The sequence below is a fragment of the Drosophila grimshawi genome, unplaced genomic scaffold (genome assembly GCF_018153295.1).
Source record: "Drosophila grimshawi isolate 15287-2541.00 unplaced genomic scaffold, ASM1815329v1 contig_1377, whole genome shotgun sequence".
Taxonomy (NCBI): Eukaryota; Metazoa; Arthropoda; class Insecta; order Diptera; family Drosophilidae; genus Drosophila; species Drosophila grimshawi.
This window is the reverse complement of record NW_025062900.1, coordinates 26,168,694-26,184,402: the sequence shown is the minus strand read 5'-3', so window position 1 is coordinate 26,184,402 and position 15,709 is coordinate 26,168,694.

Below are 15,709 nucleotides of genomic sequence, written 5' to 3'. Positions count from 1 at the left end.
TTATTTCAAGCACTTTCAACACGTTTAATTTCATTTTCAAAAATATGTAATACTTGAAGTGTCACTCAAAAGAACACATATAAAAATTAATTTGGTTAGTGAGCAGTTTTAGCAATGAAATCACTTGTTTTTTTTTATCTGAACAAATTCATTATTTGGTAAAAGTTTATATTCTAAATATATATATAATAAATAAATAAATAAATAATATATTCTAAATAAATACATAATAATACATAATATTGAGTTAGAGTGAAAATTATAAGATTAATAATAGAAAATTGAAAATACCTTCGTTGTCACACTCAGAAATCGCACTGAACATTTTCAAAAAGGTTCTGGATTATAGAAAAATGCTCCAAATATACAAAAAATATTTTCTGAAAATTTTAAAGGTCGCGGGTAGAATTGTATCTTATCTATAAGTAAATTTTTCAAACTAAATAAAAAAATGGTAGAAAAAACTTTTTTTTACAAAAATGAACCTTGGGCTCAAGAAAATAAAATCTCTGGATCAGAGAGCTTTTTTTTTAGAGTGCAGTTAGATAAGGCAGCGTGCCTTGCACAAAATAGAAGGTGATATTTAGATTGCTTTGCTCTACAGGTTTAAAGCAGCCAAACACAGCAAAACACATATATGTACTTAAAAATACATGCGCAGAACAAAATTTCCTCAAAGCAAGCGAAAATTCTTGATAAAATTAATTGTAATATTTTATTTATAATTTCGGTGAAGCTATGATTAACCGAAAGCTGATTCGCACTCGAATCTTATCATTCTCATATATTTGGAATATAAGTCAAAGACCAAAACATGCAACCTTTTGCTTAGTTATATTAATTTATTTGTTTATTTAATGTGAACTAAAGTCAGTCGACACACAAAATACAAAAAGTAAAAAAAAATTAATTAAAATAAATTTTAAATATAATTTAATTATATATATATAATTTAAAAACTAAGGAATGTTTATAAGATTTCTGAGGGTATTTAAATGTAAAATAGCAAGCGCATTCATCTCAAATCTTATCAGTGTAGCTGCACTCAGCAAAACAATCTTAGATAACCTTTTTGGCTACTGCATTAATTAAATAATAATTAATCATTAGTGTTTTAAGATTTCCTTTGTACAATCATATTAGAAAATGTAGGATTTCATATAATTTAATATGAAAATACTTAACATTTTATTGAGATTTTTTGGGTAAGTGTTGCAATTATACTTTTTAAAAAGAATTTCTAGCATTAAGAAATATAAATCGAAAAACTCTTACAAATTATTGTGTTTTCAGAGTGTTATTCATTTTAGGGCGACTTTTTTTCTGAGTGTTAGCTTAATGCTTCATAAACTCGTCGCTGATTTAATAATATTAAGTTCAACGTCATAAAATGCTTGCGTTAATGTTGTTCAGTTAACATTTTTATGCTTGGCCCATAAGACTAAACTGGCAAACTGGCAAAATTGCTGCCAACGAGCCACTAGAGGGACGAAGAGAGAGAGAGAGAGAGAGAGAGAGAAATAGAGAGAGATAGAGAGTGAGTTTTGCCTACGTTTTGCGAGCTGACAGACGTGGCTCTTTGGAACATCTGACATCTGTTGTTTGCAACATAATAATCATTATAATTTATTTTAAAATGCAATTTACGCGACACCGAGTCGGCATTGTGTCGAGTTGAACGAGTTGAACGAGCTGATGTTCTGCATGCTAAGCAGCAGGACATTTGAGCCATGAACAGTTGCTGACTGTTTATAGCCCTAAGGCGGGCCTTGAGTTAATTAGCGCTGATTTTGTCTTTGTATTCGGATTGCGTTGATTACTACTGCAAAATAAATACGACTATTTATTTATTACCAAAACAGGTCACGTCACAGAGCGCACAAATAAAAATCGACACCGTAACCGAAACAGTTAGTGATACAGGAATCCACTAAAATGTACGCCCCCCTTTCTCATTCCTTGTCCAGGTCCTCACAGTGGCTGTGTTGCCCATTTACAATTAGGCCTCGTTGTCGTTTGTTTTGTTGTTGCAAAACCGAAAAGGTAAATAACAGGAAACATTTTACACTAATTAGCGACGCACGCAAATGGGCGCTGTTTTGGGGGCCTGATAATGGGCAGTAGGTGGGGGATGTAGACGCTTGTAGCGGCACTTGACTATAAAAGTCACTGCCATAAGCCTAATTATGTTGTACGAGTTGTCGTCAGGGTTGTTCTGTTCAAAACCTAATTTAATGGAGAGTTGCTGCGGTGTGGCGGGGGTGTGCGGTGCGATTCTTATTTGTGGGCTTTAGCTGTGGGTTTTGTGGAAATGGGGGCCGGAAGGCGCAGCTCTTCTTAATTTACATTAATTTGACTTGTAGCCAGATTACCTTAAGTGGGTCAGTTTAGTGGAACTTAAATCAAGAATTCGCTCGAAATGAAAAGAATTTAACGCTAAAAAATGAGAAACAGTAATTTGACTATTTCGGGTTTTCAATCGAATCTATAATTTACGAGTAGGAAATTGTAAGATCTGTGTATTTCAGTAATATCAAAGTCAGTTAAAAAGAACATTTAATTGTGTGACTAATTTTCAATTAATTATATTTTTAATTTTATTATTTTAATAGTAATGCAAATCATTTGTAATCAGGATGTCAACGGGAATAAGAGTGAAAATCGGAACCGCGTGCTTCCCGATTCGGATTTTGATCCGGATGGTGAATAAATACATTTTAAATGGGTTCAGTGTATAAAAAATGAATGTATTCCAAATATAACATTCCCGGACCTCACTTCGCATATTGACACATAATTTTCATTCAAAAAATTTAAAAAACCGACCAATCTATATGATAGATCGGGCTATAGAACAGTAGTCAGTTACGAACGAGTAGAAAGATCTCAATTATTTTTTCAAATTATTGCATGGAACTGGTACAAATCGTTGTCAAACCAACAGCGCACCGTAAAAATCAAGCTACCAATAAGTAACCAGGTATTTTTTTTTACGTACTATAACCTGAACCTAAATTCGATTCGGCTTGACACTGTTTGTAATCAGTTCAAATAAAAATGCACTGAAGCATAACTTAATTTAAATTTATCGCCGTTAAATATCCACACTGTAATATTTGAGAAAAAGAACAAAGAAAAGCCCCTAGGCGGGAGACCGCGACACAAATCAAACAACATTCAAAAAGCGAAACAAACCCCAAATAATTTCCGCAAAACCAACTTTGCTTAAAATAAATTAAACAATGTGCCAAAATGTCGACCGCAGAGCATGCGAATTGTCTGTCGGCAATGCAACAACGTCCAAAAATGTGCAAAACAAATTGTAATTAAATTGACAATCGTCAATGCTCCCGTCTCCCTTCCAGCTGCTATTACATATTGCTGCCTGCCACAAAATGATTTGCGCGTTAATTATGGCAAATGGCCGAGACAGCAGCCTACCATCAGTTGTTGGCCATTGGCCGCTCATTGACAAAACTCAAATGGCAGAAATCAATGACAGCGTGCCGCGAATTGTGGTCTCTTGGCCATTAGAGCAGCTTTTTCAGCTGCAGCGATTTAATATTATACAAAAGTGTGTCAAATTGGCCACAGTTTAGCTCTCAAACACTCTGACCTCTGACCCAAATGGCGTCGCTTTGTGTTGTGGCTTTCGGTTTTGGCTAAGCCGATTCTGCAATTTTTAATGAATGAAAATGGGTCGTAGCACAAATGAGATAAGAACTTTTTTGCATTGGATTTTAGTAAGCTTCCACAATAAAACAAGTAAGCTATTTGTCAAATTTTGTAAATACAGCTTAGTATGTAATATAATTTAAATATTCTCGATTGACTTATACAGAGCAATTAAATTATATATATCATCAATTGAATAAACATTTATTAGAAAAAGTTATTGGTATCTTATGGAAAGTTCTTAAACTTAATATGTATAAGTCACAATCAACCTGTGCATGTACAAAATATATTAAAAAGTAATTTTATTTGACTTTACTCTTTAATATTTAATAATTTAAACCAAGCTCCAAATAACTGTTACTTAAAAATCAATTAAAAAATAGAAAATAAGCAGTCCGAATAAAAACTCATACAAAATTTCTTTTAAAGAAAAATCTTGTAATAAAATACATTTCCCTTTAATAAAAAAGAATACAAGAAGGTCACATAATAAAACATGATTCAGATACAATAAAATATTTCGAGATAATATACATATACAACTTTTTTTCTTATACAAATTCGTATTTCTTGTATAGGTACAATGTTTGTTGAAAATTGTACTTTATTCGTATTTATATATTTATGTGCGCAGCAAGAAATTAAATTTGATCAGAGCATAAAGTTGGTCAAGTCGAAACTCAACAGTCGCACTCATTCCATAGCTGTCAGTCAGACTATATAAGTGTCTGTACGTCTGAATGGCCGAGTGACCCTCGACGCAGTCGGGCAATTTAACTAAAATAATCCCCATTGCATAATTTCATAGAGCAGCTCAACACAGCAATACAGAGTGCATATAGAGTTGGCCAGGCCTATGGGCGACTCTACACAGACATAAACATATTTTACGAGGCATGTGCTATGGCAACGGATGTGGATGAGAATGTGGGGGTGGGATTTGGTTAGGGTGTTAGTGTTGGTCCCGCCCAGCTGCTGCCCCAGAGTCTAACTAGCTGCCACTTTGGACTGTCATCATGCGTCGCTTTGAACAGTTGTTGCTCTCTCTCTCTCTCTCTCTCTGTCTCTCTCTCTCTATCATCGCTCTCTCTCTCTCTCTTTATCATCGCTCTCGCTCTCTCGCTCTGGCTCTCTTCTTCGTTCATATTCTCGATGTGGAAAACTTTATTACCACACGACCTCGAAAAACTGTAAAACGCTGCTGTCATTTCAAATTTATGTGACTTTTGTGAGCAACTCTCATACAAACACATTTAGACACACACACGCACATATAAACGCATACCCACACACACACACACACCCACAGAGAGAGCTTGCTGGGGCCTATATAGCTGCACCAGTTTATGATATGGCAATGGCGCAAATACTTTGCTAATTTCTCCTTTTCGGAAATTAGAGCATAAAGTTTGCTCTTAAAACTTGCCACCCAAAATAGTGGAAGATGCAAAAGCAGAAGTAGCAGTTGAAGTACAAGAAACGGAACATATGCCATCAGCCCCAAAAACCGCGCACTTAACACTTTGGGTATTCTTACCAGCTGCAGCAAAAAAGAAACAACAGCAACAATAGCAACAACCGCAACAAAAATTTATTTTCTTTTGGCAAAGTTTTCAGTGTTGCACACTCTGTATAAATAACAAATAGGGCATATTGCATATAAACTATTTTCCTCAGCATAATTGAAAATTACTTAAAAAATGTTCCATATGTGTAAAAGAAATCAAATACAACAAATAATTTTCAATATCGCAATAATATTATCTAGAAAAATTATTATATTGATTTTCTAAGATAAACTTCAAATGAATAATCTTAACTTGTATGATGAAAATAATACATAAATTTGGCAAAACTAAAACTAATAAAGTTTTGAGGAAAAATTAAATTGGTATTGTTTTATTCACAGTTATTCTAAAAGTCCAGCACTCACGAATAAAATACAATTCGCAAATATTTTATTATTAACTCACATACACACACGCCGCAGAGTGTTGTTAAGTTTTCTCTTTTGGGTTATTGTTGCCTTGCTGCCAAATCCTGCTCCCGCTGCTGCAGTCCAACTTCCCTGCACTCTTCGTCTGCACTGTGCCTCTTCTCAAAGTAAAAGTTATGAGTTGCTGGCAAAGTTTATGCATACAGTTTGGTGTTTTTTCATGTTGTTTTTTGTTGTTGTCTTGCAGTTGCCAGGAAGCTTTAATTGCAGTTAAGCTTAAAATCATATGCAAAGTTTGCCAGGGCTTATTTGTAATTGTTATCAATGTGGGAGTGTCACCAAAGTCAAAAAATTAAAACTGATCAAAAATGAAAAAAAATCTAAAAATCTAAAATGATCAGTATATATTACTTTATTTTAAATTACGTTATTTTTGTTCATAATTAAAATTATTCAGTGTAAACAAATTCATTTAAATTAAATTCAAATTAAATCTTTATGAAATTCTTAATTAAAATACATAAAAACTAAAATCTAAGCTATTCAGCACAGGGCACTTTAAAGCAATAAATAATTATTTGGACTATAAAAATATTATTATATTTCTATTTATATTCAACTTTCAACGAAAGCAAAGTAAATAGGCTACAAGCCACATATAAAATTTGTTGTGATATTTCTTGTGTACACTTTTAACATATTGCAAGTGCAATGAACTTCCATTTATAGATGCTAAACAAATAAGCAGAAAGTCACATAATACAATCATTATCAGCATAACTGAAAATGATTTGCAAAAATATGCACTTTTTATGACACTTTTCTTTAGAGCGTGAGCAAACAACATAGTAAGCCTGTGATAAGGCTGTTTTTACCAAACAACAGCAGTAGCAACAAAAAAAAACTGCTGATATGCATATTGCGTATATGTAGGGTGCATCATGAAATATTCGCCATATGCATTGGCGGAAATTGGGATTTGTGTTACTTTATTATTGTGCACTTACACATACACAAACATGTCTGCGCTGCAGTGGAATTTTTTATTGACACAACGGAAACGTCCGAGGCATTTGCAACTGGCCGCCAGTTATGCACCACGTTCATTTCCTGCAGAACAGTGGGCGTTAAAAATAAATTAAAAAATTCTCTGAACTCAATCAAAATGCGTAAGTCAGAATAACAATAATAACGCCAATGTGTCCGACAACTCAGTTTTTTTTTTCAATTACAGTAATAAAAATAATAATATTAATAACAATGGGCAAATGTGGGCGGCTGTGAGTATGCAACAGTTTGTGACAGCGTGTTATTGGCTATATTGGTCTAGAATCGCTCACTTGGCTTAAATCGGCAACTTTTTGAACAAACTTTGGCATACTTTAAACTTTAAACACACTCAATTAGATAGAATAAAATGTTAAGCCAACTTTTTTGGGGCAGGACACAGCTTGACCCAACGGTCCAACGGTCAAACTTTTTGACTAGCAGCAAAAATGTTGGGCAAAAAGTTTCCTTTTTTTAAACAACTTTCGGCAATTATCTTGTGAGCCATGCTTGTCTCTAAGCATATACTCTATAAAGCAGCAGTATCTGACTGGTTTCAGCTGCAGCTGCAACATGTCAACAACTGAACTGCCGCACACAGTTGTTGCACTACTATTTTTGATGGATAAACAAAACAAAAGCTGTAAAAAATGTCAGAACTTGATGAAATTATTTTTAAAAACAGTGCCACACTTGTAGCCAAAGCATCTGAATTGTGATCGCTCGCCAGCGCTCGCTTAAGTGTGTCAATAACTTGCCACTTTTAAGCTTTTAAGTGCATTTTTGATGGGTTTCCTCAAAGTTTGAATGACACTTTTCCAAATTACAGCTGCCAAATTTTCATTTAGCTTTTGCTTTTCAAAACGAATATTCATCAAATTTAAATGTTCTTCAGACTATAGAAATATTTGGTGAATAAATATTTTGAAACTTAAAGGGAAATAAATTTTAAACAAAGTTTGTTTTCATTAAGAAATACTTTTGCACAATACACCTATGAATTTCAAGCGGATTAAATAATAACATGAATTAAAATTCAATGTATACATTTAAAATTAACTTTAAGATACTCACTGAAAGGACATCATTATACGTAATATGTTCCCAGCAGATAAGAAAATTATGCTTAAAATAATCAAATATATAATCAAGTTAACTAAGATATTGAAATATCTCTTGATGGTAACTTGGTCTACCAATCGTAAACATAAAATTGAAAGAGAAACCACAAATAAAGCTCTTAGCTAGACTGGAAACTTCCAGTCGGCTGCTAAGAGCAAACTTAAGAGCGCACACAAAGCGTTCATTTTCGAACATAACATAAACAAGAAGCGACAGACAGCTAAGTAGCTTGCATACACTCTTAAACACACGCACACACAGTTTGGATAGAATATTGGGTTGCAGTACAAAGCATGACCGAAAGGTATTGCAAAAGCGCCAAAAAGCACACACAAACACACACAGGACAATACACAGGACAATGCACAGGACAACGATACAAGTTGCAATGGCAAACTAAAAACAAAACAAAAAAAGCATAGAGGAGTAGAGGACAACAGAAGCAGCCACACAAAAAGCAAAGCAATGCAGCGAAAACACTTTGCTGTTGAAAATTGGGTCAACATGGCGTATGCTCGATATTTGTTTGTCAGTTAAATGAGCCCGTTGAATGTAATGCATCACGCACACACACACACCAACGCGCACGCATCAGCACGCATAGAGATGCAAATCAAAGGCAAGTAAATTCTGTGAGACATTAGAGTAAATATACATATATCACAGCACATAAAGCTGCATACGTTTTGGTGCATTTGCCTGACTTGGCTGTTTTTAAAAGTCTGCCAACTGGTTGGCTTATGTTGTCGACTTTTGTCATGCCACAAAAAAAATAAAGAAAATCACAAAGAAACAAAGTGCAAGAAGTTGCACAAAATGCAGAAGAAATTCATAAAAACTTGTTGAGATTTATCTTGCCACACGCGACGGACGCTGCAATTCTTTGTCAGAACTCCAGCTCTAGCTGCGACTGCATTAGAGCATACTTCATGCTGCATATGCCAGTTTATTTATGGCGTAAAGCAAATGTGACTTCGCTGTCTGTCGCTGGCACTGGGTGCTGAGCATATAAGCGCCTTAAAGTATGGAATGCATTTCTTTCAGGCCACATTCTTGCCACTTGTTGTGGCACGCGCTTTTCTCATATTGTTGCGCCGCGTCGGTTGGCATTGTGGAAATCTCTGACCCTACATACATATACACTTGACTGCAAGAGTAGTTGCATAATAACCCGAGCAGCGGCTTATGCATAATTGAAGGGCTCGCAAGGGTGCAAGTTAAACATGCAATTGGGTCAAAAGTTTGTTTGATATCTTCTTTTTTTTGTGCATACTGAATTGGTCAATTATTCAAACAAAAGGCATAGCTGGGTTCAAATTGTATACGTTCTTCCTAGTTAGATTTCCAAAAGTTAACTGCAATGAGAACAAATTTGCTTAATTTTAAATGCATGCCATTAAATACACAAACATATTATTTATCGAAACTCATATACATAAATTATCGGAGCTAAAAATAGATATTCATTGATTTTATTAAGTACAAACGAAAATACAACAACATAAATAAATTGCGAGAAAAGTAAAACAACATTTGAATTAAATGAGTTTTCTCTTCTTTTCAATTTGAATTAGCATTCAGAAAAAATTCACCTGCAATTTAGAAAATTTAAATTACTAATTTTTAATAATAATATAAGTAACAGATTTCGTTAAAATGTTTGGAATTTACCCTGGAATTTAAAAAAAAGCACCGTTTTCAGAATAACCTAACCGAACATAACTTTATAAAATGCAATCAAAATGTTTCCTAAGTGTAATTTCATACAGCAAATTATCCACTAATAATACTGAAGATATCACCTTGTTTAAGAAATAATTTTATTAAATAAGAAATGTACCTTAAAGAAGTTGGTTTTATTCAATAAATAATGGTCTACAAACTTTCATCAATATCATTATTTTCCCTTTCGCATATTTTAAATCCAATACATATTTGTGTAGTATTTAAATTTAAAAATATACTTATTCCATCTTAATCATCATTCGCTCACCAATTCCTTCAAATTACATTTGTTTGCCTAGAGTCAGAATACGTGGCCATATTGAATCTATTGAATATTTTTGCCGCTGTTTGCTGTCCAGAGAGAAATGGCACAGTCTCCGTTCCCTGTACGTCGCATCCGACGGCATATTGATAAAAACAATGGACCACAATGTGTACAAAACAAAATGCCAAAATTGTACAAATAAATATACCATGTAGTGCAGAAGCAAAACGAAGCGATAAATTTTGTCCAGTATATAGCGCACAAAATATGCACTCATCGTGGGTTTTGTCCGGGTTTCCTGATATGGCGTGAAAGCGTGTTCTGAAAGCCGTCCATGTTATTCCCCAAGTGCTCGTCCATGGATTAACAAAGTGGCATAAGTTGCAATGCAGCCGCAGCTAAGGCAAAGCCGAAGTTTCAATGATCTTCAACTTCTGGTCAAAAAATGAAAACATATTTAAAAAAATAAAAATTTATATGGGAAAATAATCAAGAATCAAGATTTGTTGAGAATTGTGTGATAAATTAACATTTTTTAGCCTGTTTTACAATTTCTTAAATAAAATAATGAAATTTAATATCTCACAAATTTTTCAAAATATGAATAAATTTTATGAAATATTACAGTTTACTATTTTTAATATTATAAAAATGCTATTTCAAATTCTAAATAATCATTATATATTTATAAACGATAGATTGAACAGACCACCAGCTACAATTGAAATATAACCTAAAAGAAATATTGAATCTAGTATTTTAATATATTTTAATGGTTAACTAATTGCGCAATTATTTAAACAAAAATTTCAAATGAAATATCTGATAGTTTTATGCTATTTAGCGTTATTTTTAAAAATGTAAATTAATAATATAAAATAAAACAAGTATTTAAAATTATTATTTTATTCTTTTTAAAATGCTATTTATATTTAATTAAAATTCGAAATAATCCTATATATCATATCGACAGATTGAACAGACTAGCTGAAGGACCGAGAAGAGAACCATCAGCAACAATTGAAATATAACCCAAATATGCAAAACTGTTGCTGCAAAAAGATAAAAAGTGGAAGGCCTTGCCGCACAATTCGAACCGAAGCAAACCGAGCCAAACAACTGTTGAGTGCTGTCCGGCAAACGCCCAACAATTTGTATTTGTTAGCATTTAAATAACCGGAAGCACACTTTGCCTGCCACAGTAAAACACAGCACGAAGGCAGCGGAACAGCTTCGAGCAGATCTACAAAAACAAATGCAAAAGCGTTAGCACAAAACCATGAAACACAATACTGCAGAGTGCAGAGTGGGTTGAGTTTGGCTCTGGGCTAGATGTTTGGGGAGGGGAGGGTTTAGAGAACTCAACGCCATTCCGCTCAGCTATCAATAACACTTAAAAGCTTTTTTAAATATTTGCTGGCTTTGTTGTTGTTGCTTTGGCATTGCCATTCTGTGCATTTGTTAGTTTTTCTGTTGCGTATATATTATATTCACTCATTTTTTTATTTGTGAAATACGTTTTTTTCTCTCTATTTTTCATGCATTTTAAAAGCAATATTGCTCTTGTCGAAATGAAAAATATGCTACATTTGGTGTTGATTCCCGCCCACTTGGGAATTATATGCAACTCGTTTTGTGGGGCAACCGGCATCATCAAATATTTGCCTAGATTCATAAGTATTTCAATATTTATTGATATGTATGTGTGTGTGAGTGCTGTGCAATGCATTTGTAAAATGTATTGGCAATCCATTGGAGAGTTCGCTTCTCTACTTAGCTGCGAGCTTATAAGCATTTTTAATCTATACTTTTTTTTTAATAATTGCTGTTTTTTTCTTAGAGAAATTCTGAAGTTTTTAAAAATTTCAGTACAGTTAAACACTAAATGTATGCAAACTATGCAATGATTTAGGCTTATATTATTAGTTATATTTTATCCTTCTTCTAATTAACTTTATTTACCTCTAAATTATTTTTTAATTGAGCATAACACTTTTTAATAATTAAATATATTTGCGACTTAAAATAAATTTGGACTCACAATGAAAAGGATATTTTTATGGTTGATCCTTTTAAATCTGTTTGGCACTGGACTTGCTGAAATTGAAATACTTGAATATATCAGATCAAATATGTATATCAGAAATCAACCCACCTAATTGTGGATTCTGCTTAAGGTGGCTTAACTTTAATTAATTTCATTTCATTAAGCCTTTTACGGTATTGTTTACAATAAACTGTGACTATATCATAACATTGAGGGGGACAACAATAGACGGATAACAATAAAAAAATGTATGTAAAAGAGTAATAGGAATATTAAAATGGACGAGATGAATTAAATATCAACAAATTTAAATATATTAAATAAAAAAGATATATATATAATTTAATTAAATGCTTATTATTAAAATACAGATTAGTACACATTCATATCGCAACCAGTTGTAAGCCTATTATAAATCCAACCTGCACTTAATTCGTACACTATCAGATATATTAAAAAATAAAAAAAAAAAAAAAAAAAATTCTCTATTGGCCAACAAATATAGAGCTTAACATCTAAAATACGAATACAATTGAACTTTTCTTATATGTATGTGTGGAAGCAATACTCATTTGCTGAAGGTATTTTGAGAACTTTTGAGATTTTTCTATAAAGACCAAACTCAATCAAAATTGCTATTCTTATGGCAATCGCTTTAGACAAATTGAAATAAACTTAATCAATATTTTAAGTCTTTATCTCTTATATAGGCATTGAAACCCTTTTCTGCCTTCCTAGAATGTGCTTCCTATTCTGCTTATTACATACAGACTCACAAGATAGGCATACCCTGTTTTACTAATTTTTGATGGACATCGCGTGTAAGTAGCAACCGCGTTGTTGAACAGAGACAAACACAAATTAATTTAATTTAAACTAAGTTTTTTCACAAGGAACCACTAACTTTTTGTGCTTTCTGAAAACAAACAAATGAAAGTATATTATTATGAACTTTTTTTTTCAGTGTGAAATAGTTTTTATTCGATCAACAAATGCTTATGAAGACATATTTAAGGCAAATGTGAAATACCCAATATTTTTTATGCAATGAAAGAGAAAAATGAATCCTCAATTGAAATAAATATAATTGGCGCAAATGTTAAGCCTAATTTTGCAGTTGCAATTAAACAAAAGTGAGCCACGTTGTCAAATTGAATTTTTAAGCAAATCAAATATATTTTTTGAGTATGTGATTATTTAAAAGTAAGTCTATAGCCAAATTATACTTGACCATGTAAAAAAAAAATAATTACAACATAAATATATTCAAGTCTTAATGCAAAACTTTATAGCTTTGGTTAGGGCGAGAAGTGACAACCTCTTGAAAAAAACATTTATTAAACAACATTTTAAGTTTGGAAAATGCTCAGCTTGCCTTGCTTTTCTAAAAGATCCGACATATTGTTATAGAATTTGCACCACAACACAATTAGAATACATACATAGTTGAGAACAGCTAATCTAATTGTTCAAAGCAAGCCGTATGCAAACTCAATTAGGCCCAAAAGCAGAAGCAGCAGCAACAGAAGCATCAGAAACAGTTCAGTTCACATCAGTTCGGCATTTACAGGAACAAGAGACGGCGTTTTGGCAAATCGAATTGGCAGTCGGTCAACACCTGATGCTGAGCATGGATCCATCCAGGGGACGCGTGTGGGGCTGGGGACAGTGGTCAGTCGTGCATGCGGCTGCAGCCTTTGACTAAAAATATTTAGACGCTCGAAAGCATTCGACAAAGATGTTGCAAAAGGATATGGGCCCAGGTCAAGGCTTGAACTGGCAATTAACTAAAATGGAGCAGCTTTTGGCACGTCCCCATCAATGTGTATATGTTTGTGTGTGCATACGTGTGTGTGTGTGTGTGTGTGTCTGTGTGTGTTTGTCTGCCGTTTCGCATGAACCAGACAACCATTTTATCTGACCGAACAGGTCAAGCATCAGTTCATTTTATTGACATAAATGTTTATGTTTATTTGTCTGTGCTTAAACATTAATGTTTATTGTATTGTTACAGCCACTGCTACAGCTACTACTATTGTTGATATTGTGCAAATAAATACAGCAACAACAATAATAAGTGCTAGTGCACACAACAAAAGTCGAGTGTATTCACACTCATTACAAGGGCTGCTTGTGTGCGATACTCGTTTTGCCATGAATTTCTAATGAGACTTTTGCATTAATTTTTTTTCATAATTAAGCATCGCGTAATTAAATAAATTTTATTAAAACAAATAAGCCACTTGTGTGTGCTCATTTCATTATTAATTAAATGACTAGATGCTTAAGGCTTCACAATAACATGCGAATAATTCATGCTGTATATTACTTAAATTCAACAATAAAATTTTTTAAAAACAATTATTATTGTAAGCATCAAATGGATCTGGATAAAAAAAAGCTTTAAAATAATTGACAGATTGTTTTATTTCAATTGGGATGATTTTAAAAAAAATTTTTACATTTATACTTTTTAATTTTTAAAGAAATAATGTTAAAAGCATGGGTAAATAAAATTGAAAAGTTTTTGAATTTTTTCCTAATTTTAGTCAATCACTCATCGGTTTTGTGAATGTAATACGATATATACTTTTTTAAAGTTCCCAACTAGTTTGAAAACTTTGATAAGAGACAAAAAGCTTTTAGCACTCATGCTTGGTGAAAAGCTTTGTAAATGTACGTGCTAAGTAAATTTCACCTCTTTCTAAATATATAAGACTGACCAATGCAGTATAATTAACACACATAAATCTAAACACCAAAAATAACCAAAAAGAACATACCACACTGACGATTTATGCTTACACGTTTTAAGAACATAAAACATCTTTAAAAAAAAGCGCAGCAAACCTTCACTTTAAGGCTATATTTTCTTAATATTCATGTTATTATTTTTCTTTGAAACAATCCACACTTTATTAATGACTAATAATTTGCGAGCTCAAAAGTTTTTCCCAACATTTTTACTTTTACCTCTTTTGTAAAATGTGATATATTTCACATGATTTATTAAATCGGTTTTATATGTTTTAAAAATTCACTTCAACTAAAACAATTCACATCATCAACAAATTTTCTCCAAAGTTTTCCCACGAACTTGTTTATTGCAATAAAAGCAGAAACTCGAACATTTCCCCAGGAACTTCGCAATTACACTTATTCTTATCGAAATACGCTAATTATGCGCAAATAATAAAGCATACTTAGCGCATCTTGCCGGTCACACATGAAACACGGCAAAAGTGCGAATATTGCATAAAAGTAAAAGCTATGAGTAAACAAAAGCTGTGATTTAAATCACATGCGAATATGTGTGGCATTCGGTTCTTAATTAGACAGCAAAATGGCGTTCTTCGAAAGGGAGAGTTGCCAAAGCATTTGGCCGGGCTGCTTGTTGCCAGGTGGCAAAAGCTAACAGTTGCAACCAAATCAAAATGAAATGTACAAAAATCAGCAACACGACTCTAAAACACCCACTATAAAAATGCATACTGCTTTGATTATTAAAAAATTAAACTTTAAATAAAATTGAAAATATTATATTATACTATTCTATACTTTTATTACATTTAATTTTAATTTTAATAATTTATTTTTATAAAGACCTATACCTTATGCACATTGTTATGACCCCATGGGTCAAAACTACTTTATGCACATAGTCAATTGCTCTTTTAATACAGATTTCTCAAATTGAATAATTATTAAATTGAATACAAAATTCAATTCGTTTGGCAAATAATTACCTAAAACTAAATGTATTTCGCAATAAATAATTAATTAAATTGTATTAAAATAATATTACAAATGCAGGTAATTACTCTATATCTTTAACATTATTTGCCATACGAATTTAATAAATTCTAATTTATTTTTGTATTAAATTAAT